The sequence below is a fragment of the Lycium barbarum genome, chromosome 5, assembly GCF_019175385.1.
Source record: "Lycium barbarum isolate Lr01 chromosome 5, ASM1917538v2, whole genome shotgun sequence".
Lineage (NCBI taxonomy): Eukaryota > Viridiplantae > Streptophyta > Magnoliopsida > Solanales > Solanaceae > Lycium > Lycium barbarum.
This window is the reverse complement of record NC_083341.1, coordinates 9,129,071-9,137,489: the sequence shown is the minus strand read 5'-3', so window position 1 is coordinate 9,137,489 and position 8,419 is coordinate 9,129,071.

The window sequence follows — 8,419 nt, the reverse complement described above, 5'->3', positions numbered from 1 at the left end:
GAAAATAACAATAGCGGAGAACCCTGCAAACAACCTACTACCGCTTGTGTTCATCACAACTCCACCACCTCCAGATCATCTTCCAGCCTCGTGGCTAGAGATGGATCTGCAGGGACACTCTGTAGCTCTCAATGTCCAGGTGGAGGGGAGAGATATACTTCTGATAGTGAAAGATGCGGGGTTTTTAGCCCATATCGTGACACAAGGGCTGAACAATGGCATGGCCAACTGTGGACACAATGTATGGCTACAAACCCTATTACAGACCATGCACCAAACGACCCCGGATGCCATGCATGCGAATCTCCTGTCAAATATCATGATGAATGTAACCCAGACTATTCCCTTCTTTCCACTTATGGACTAGTTGCTACCATCCTTGTCCCTGACGTTTGTGCCATGGACCCCCCCACTATCCCAAGACAACATGCAAATATAATCCACCAGAGTAACCACCACCCCTCATACCTCAGAGGCTTCTTCCTCCCAAACCATTACAAGCTCTGAGAACACAAAACCAGGACCTGGAGGCAATGCTGACCTTCATGCAAGTGCCGAAATCATCGGCAATAACTCTGGACGAACTTCATATGGTGGATTTTAATGGCCCTCGAAGTGAGCTACTGATAGTAATGTGTCTCCGATTGTTACTAAAGTTTGGGATGTGGTTAAAATTTCCAGTAGACTCGCAAGCAAGGAACTTTGCTATGGTCTTGAACCCAACCCTGGCCAAGTTGACCAAAAATGCTCTGTGGAACAACCCAACTCCAAAGGGGAAAGGAAAGGGTGTGAGAAGGGAAACCCCAAACCACAAAGATTGAACCTTATGAATTTATCATTTGGAATGCTAGGGGAGCCAACAACCTTGAATTTAGAAGGCATTGCACTGCCATGATAGGTTTACAAAAACTTGATATGCTTGTTTTGCTTGAAACAAAAATGACTGAGCATAACAACTAGGCTTTAGCTCAGTAATCCAAAGCCCTGTTGTGGGAAACTCTTGGGGACTAGTCATTTTATGGAAAGATGACTACCTAAAAATTGAAGACCTTACTATCACCAACCAGAGTATCCATGCTATTGTCAAGGTAAATAACTCTTCTCATCAATGGTACTTTAGTGTTATTTATGCTAGTAATACTTTCACTGAAAGAAAGTTGTTATGGGAACAACTTTGTACCTTCTATAATAACATTAATGGTAACTGGTTAGTAGGAGGTGACTTTAATGAAGTCTTAAGAGCTTCTGATAAATTTGGTGGAAATAGTATTAATAATAGTAGGGCCAACTGTTTTTGGAAATGCATCAACCAATGTAAATTAGTTAACTTGGGATTCAAAGGTAGTAGATATACCTGGATTAATAAAAGGTATAGGAATATGCATGATCTTATTCTTGAAAGACTTGACAAATGCCTGGCCAATGATGAGTGGCTTCAACTTTACCCTGATGCTACAGTTACCCATCTCCCAAGAACTCATTCTGACCACTATCCTTTCCATATTAAACTTACAAACCCCTAACTAAATCCTGATGATAAACCCTTTAGGCTATAATCTATATGGTGCAAACATCTAGACTTCAAACATATAGTTAGGGAAAGTTTTGAAGATTCCCAAGACCTTACCAGGGATACCAGATCCTTCAAACATAGGGTAACCCACTGGAAGAAAGAAACTTTTGGGAACATTTTCCATAAAAAAAAAAAAAACACCTTCTAGCTAGATTAGAGGGCATTCAGAAATCTGTAAACTACCCCTACAACTCTTTTCTACAAAACCTTAAGAATACTCTTCAAACTAATTTCAATGAGATTTTAAGACAAGAGTCTGAATTTTGGAAGCTTAAATCCAGAATCTCTTGGTTAACTGAGGGAGATTCCAACACAAAAATTTTCCATACCTCTACCTTCAATAGAAGAAGGAAGAATAGGATCCTTCCCCTTAAAGATGATGTTGGTTTAAAGAAGATGTTGGTAATTGGATACATGAAACTGGAGCCATTAAAGATACCATTTCCATGTTCTACCAAAAACTCTATACCACTGAACATTACCAAAGTACCAGACACCTTAACTCTAATCCCTCAATTAGAGGTAGCCTAACAGATGATGAAAGGAACTTCCTTAATAGACCTCTAATGACTGATGAGATTAAGTAAGTTGTCTTCTCCCTTAAACCCTTTAAGGCACCAAGGAGCTAATAGCATACATCCTTTCTTTTACCAAAAGTTCTGGGACCATATAAACAGACCTTTAGAGAAGTTTTGTAAAGAAGTGTTCAACAACAACACTATGGAGGAAGAGGTGAACACTACTTACCTTTTCTTAATCCCCAAATGTGCCAATGCAACCATCTTTAAGAACTTCAGGTGCATTGTCCCCTGTAATACCCTATATGAAATCACCACTAAAATCATTGTTCATAGAATTAAACCCCTTCTTACTAAGATTATATAACCTACTCAAGCTAACTTTTTAGCTGGTAGGAGGGCTGCTGATAATGCTATCATTGTTCAGGAATACATTAGCTATTTCAATAATATGAAGGGTAAACATCCTAATATGATTCTGAAAATTGATCTCGAAAAAGCTTCTGACAGAATTGAATGGTCATTCATCAAGGATACCCTAACCTTCTTTAACTTCCCACCTAACCTTATAAAGATTATCCTCTCATGTATTTCTACCTCTTCCATATTTGTTCTTGTAAATGGAAGGAGGACAAGTTTTTTTAAACCTACCAGAGGTATTAGACAATGTGACCCCTATCTCCCTATTTGTTCATTATGTGCATGGAAAGACTTTCTAGGACAATTAATCATGAAGTAAATATTCTCAACTGGCACCCTATCTCTACTAATAGAACTGGACCAAACTTTCTCACCTGTTTTTTGCAGATGACCTTACCTTATTTGCTAGAGCAAATTATAAAAATTGTCACTCTATCATGAACACCCTTAATAAGTTTAGTTCTATATCTGGCCAAAAAATTAACTTTGCTAAGTTAAAAGTTTTCTTTTCTAAGAATTGCAACAATAGTGACAAGGATAACTTATCAAATTACCTCTCCATAAAGGCCAGTGACCACTTTGGAAAATACTTAGGCTTTCCAATCTTCCATAAGAGACATTGCAATGCTGATTTTCAATTTATCCTTGATAACCTTAAGGTGAGACTTGCTGGTTGGAAAACTAATTTCCTGAACATAGCAGGTAGGACTGTCCTCACTAAGGCTTGCCTAAGTAGTATCACTAACCATGTTATGCAATACATCAAACTTTCCACTAAGATAACCCAACAAATTAATAGGGCCCAAAGGAATTTTATTTGGGGAACCACAGCTGAGAAGAAAAAAATGCATCTATTAGGTTGGCAAACCATAACTAAACCCAAGCCAGAAGGGGGTGTAGGCATCCAAAAAGTTGAAGGCAAAAACAAAACTAACCTCACCAGTCTAGCTTGGAGACTATTAAACAAACTTGATTCACTTTGGGCTTCCACCCTCATAGCTAAGAACTGCAGACTAAACCCCACAAGGCACCCTACTAGGACTTGGGAAAACATTTTAGAAGGATACAATCGCTGTAGAAAAGCCACCCAATGGGTTGTTAATAAAGGCACTAAGTTAAATCTGTGGCATGACAATTGGATTCCTCATAGTTCTAGCTTAAGGGAAGTTATTGAGGGACCCCTAGACAGAAATGAAGATTTACAAAAAGTGTCTGACATAAACGATAATGAGACATGGCATCTTAACAATCTCTCCTTTGAGCTGCCTGAAACTGTTAAAGATATTATTGCCAATACCTATATCAACCTTTATAGCACTGAAGAAGACTATAACCACTGGAAGCTTACTAGCAATGGAAAGTTTAGCTCTAGCTCAACCTATAAAATGCTAGATACTAGAACTACTGATAGTGCTCCTGGAGGAATAGAGATGGGTTGGGTGTCCGGATACACATCAATCACAAATTCAATTTTCCTTTTGGGAGGGAGGCCTGGTAATTCATCGGGGAATACATTCTGAAATTCATTAACTACAAGAACGGATTGCAAAGTTGGCGGTTCAACTTCAGTGCTCCTAACTCGAACCAAATGATAAATATACCCTTTGGAAATCATTTTTCGCGCCTTAAGGTAGGAAATAAACCTACCCTTTGGTGCTGGGGTATTGCCCATCCATTTAAGAAATGGTTCACCCGGAAACTGAAATTTCACAATTTTGGACCAACATTCCACATTGGCATAGCAAAAGGCTAGCCAATCCATTCCCATGATAGCGTCAAAGTCCATCATTTCTAACTCCACTAGATCAGCCACTATTTCATGCCCACATATCGTAACCACATATCTACGATAAATTCATCTTGCAATAACAGGTTCCCCGACCGGAGTAGAAACCAAGAAAGGCTTGGACAAAGATTTGGGCTTTATACCGAACTTATCAGCAATATAAGGCGTGATATAAGATAGCGTGGAACCCGGATCGATCAATGCATAAACATCATAAGAACAAATGGATAAAATACCTGTCACAACATCTGGAGACGACTCAAGATCCTGCCGTCCTGCAAGTGCATAAATACGATTCTGGTTGCTGCCGGAAGCAGACACCTGACCTCTTCCCCTACCTCTACCTGCTAGGGCTGGAGAAAAACCTTGTCTAGGAGGGCGAACAGAAGATGAAGAACCTGCGATCGAACCTGTTGGCTGAGCCGGGCCCCCTCTACCATGGGATGGACAATTTCCTATAACATGACCAGGCTGTCCACAGTGATAACACACCCCCATACTTTGGCGGCACTAGCCAGAGTGACCTTTACCGCACTAGTCACAACGGGGCAAGGGAGGCCTTGCCTGGCTAGATTCTCCTCTGTAAGAAGGAACTGACGCTCTCGAGCTTCGACTCGGTCCAGAATAAGTGGGTCTATCATAACGCTGCCTCTGGAACCTAGAAGGTGCACTAACCGCTGAAGGATCTGATCTTCTATAAGAATGGGGCCTATAATCTTCCTGATAAGCACCTGAATAACCTGCGGACCTGGCCTGCTTATAACTGCCCCTACTCGGGTCTTGCTCAGTCCGCTGTCGGCGTACAAGGTCCTCCAAATTTTGAGCATACGCCTGAATACGAGCAATATCCATACCACTCTGTAATGAAGCCGTCATACAATCCTTAATCAAGTGAGGCCCAAATCCCGTCACAAAACGATGTACCCTATCTTCCATTTCAGCTACCATCGCCGGGGCGTATCTAGCCAAGGAATTAAACTTCAAACTATATTCCCGAACGCTCATATTATTCTGGCGAAGCAATAGAAATTCATCAGCTCTAGCTCTGCGAACCTCAGCGGGCAGATAATGATCTAGAAAGGCTCTGGTGAATTCCGACCATACTGCTGGAGGTGCGTTTTGCCCTCTCGATTGCTGCCAAGACTCATACCATACCGCTGCCACATCCCACAGTCTATGAGAAGCTAGCTCCACTGATTCTGTGTCAGAAGCATGTATTACCCTCAAAGCGCGGCCCATTCAATCTATAAAATTCTGAGGGTCATCCTTCGGGTTTGTCCCCGTGAATACCGGAGGGTCCAAGGTATAAAAATCACGTACACGGGAACTAACAGCCCTATCCGGAAGGCCAGCCTACCGCTGAGTTTGAGCAGCCACCAATCTAGTCAATAACTGGACTGCGTCTCGCAAGTCCTGTTCTGTAGCAGCAGGGTGAGGGGCTGGAGGCTGAGGAGTCAGAGGGTCTGGAGCCCTATCTTGCTCTTCTGCACCTGATGGAGTACAGGTAGCATGCGAGGGGGTAGCGCTCTGAGCCTCACTATGCCCTAACTCAGGTGGCGGGACTCGGCTCGGGCCTTCCCCAGCAGTGCCCTGTATACTACTGACTTTCTTCTTCCTCGGAGGCATCGCTGAAAATTAAACACGGAAGGATTAGATAGTTGTATTCTTAACTTGGCTCTATCGCACGATCTAGATCATGAAGAAAAGTATCTTCCTAAATGCCCTATAGCCTCCTAGCTATAGATATGGTGCACGACATATCGATAACCAGGATTCTACTAGACACGGCTCATGGACATCCCTAGGACTGAACTGCTCTGATACCAATTTGTCACACCCCCGACGAGGAGTATGACAGGCTCCGACCCGTAAGCCGAAGTCACCTGACTTAACCGTTACTTGGACATCACATACCATAATTCAGAGAACCTCTACTCGCGGAAAAGGGCCAACATAGAAATGTTCGATAATTCAACACATATATACATATGCGAACCGGCAAGGTCGCTACAACATTAAGTCTATCAAAAAGCCGACAAGGCTATCAGAAAAATATCAAGAAGCCAAATCAAGGCTGACAAGGCCATACATAATATTTACATATCCCACAATGTCCATGAGCCTCTAAGAGTATACATATGAACATATATTATACTAACAGAAAAGTACCCAAAAGATAGCAAGCCTGGAGTAGTGGTACTTGCTAACACCGCTGAAGCTCGAAAATCCTACTATGGTTGCTCCTCGATAATTCTGTCAGAGCCTGCAGCACGAAATGCAGCGTTCCGTGCAATGGGATGTCAGTACGGATAAAAGTACTGAGTATGTAAGGAAGGAGGGTAACAACATAATTAAGATATAATGTAACATTAATAAATGCAAAAGAGAACCGAACATCTGGAAGTAGCACAAGAGACTATGCATGATAAAATCATTGGTATGCTTATATATATATATATATATATATATACGTAATAGACAATATCCATGCCCGGCCGTAAGGCTCGGTGTTATATGTGTAAAATCATGCCCGACCATTAAGGCTCGGTGTTATCATCATTAGCCCGCGTCCGGGCCTCCCGCGTCTGGGGAAATATCATAACATGCCCACTGCAGTGGTGTGCGCATTTACGCGCCATGCCCGGCCGACTATAGCGCGGCACGGAGTAGTAAAATAGTGCAATACATTTATATATATACAATGCATGAGAAGCCAATAATCTGACATGTGTAGTAAAGTAGTGCATTACAGTTATTTATATGTATATACCATTGTTGGTCCGAACCGGGAAGACTGCGCAATGATCTGAGGCCTCCTGCGCAGGATTCAGCTTTCCTTCCGCGATGCGGACGGAAAGCGCAAAGTCCTGAGGCCTTCGCTTTCCTTCTGCATCGCGGAAGGAAAGCCTGATCCTGGAGCTAATTTTGGATGAGAATTCAATGATCTGATCTTGGCCTTTCGGAGTGACATAAGGTCGGTAGCCTCCGAATAGCTTATGGAATTCGTATCGAGTCCAAAGGAGTAATCGATGATGATAAATAAAATAATACTTCAAGAATCATTAAAATAACAAGACATTAAAATTTGAAATACAAGGCATGGGAATAGAGTGGATTTGTTATAGAACGCTTGTGTTTACATTCTAGTTGGATTCGTGCCAAAGAAAGAGGGAAACGAACACCTTACATACCTTATCCGTCAAGCCACCACTTAAAGAATTCCTTACATCAAAGCTTGCCCTTCACCCGAGCCTATATATCGAGAAATATATGTCATTAATCATACTTTCATCATATTTCCATCAACTTATAAGCACTAATATATGGAAGTCTAATTTGGGTCACGAAAATTTGGGCAGCATCTCCCCTATATCATCGACTTCCTCCAAATACCAAAACAACTCCCAAACAATACCAACAACATCCTCAATATTATACAAGATGAATATATATATATATATATATATATATATATATATATATATATATATATATATTTTCATCCAAAATTCTCTTCAAACCTCAATCCATAAGCCAACAACATCAACACAACAAACTATAACTTTTATTCTTGCAAATACTCCTTAATCAATGTTGATAAAGAAAAAGATTCAATGATTCATACCTTATATTTACTAAAGTGGCAAGATCTTCAATATTTATTTGTTCCCAAGCTAACTCTAACTCAAAATGAAATTATAATCGCGTCTACACGTTGTCCGGTTCTCGATTCATACTCCTTAGCTTGAATTTTACCCAAAATCCTCACTTCTATGTGGTACAAAAGCCCTCTTCTTGGCTGAAATTTCTGGAATATTGTGGAGAATTTTTTATGGAGAAAAATGGGATTTTAACCCTTTTTATAGTGGCTAAGTCGGCGGTACTATAGCGGTACTGTAGCAGCCCTGTTTCTGCTTTGTCAGCTCAGTTTGTAACGTTTATAATTCTCTACTCCGATGTCCTATCGACGAGGGTTTGTTGCATTAGAAACTAGACTCGACAGACTTCATTTTAGGATTTTGAAACACCTTAAAACGCCTAATATACATGGAGATATACCCCTCCAAAGTTGACTCAAAATTCTATTTCAAATTTTCGACAAACTTATTTTCCTTGATTTGC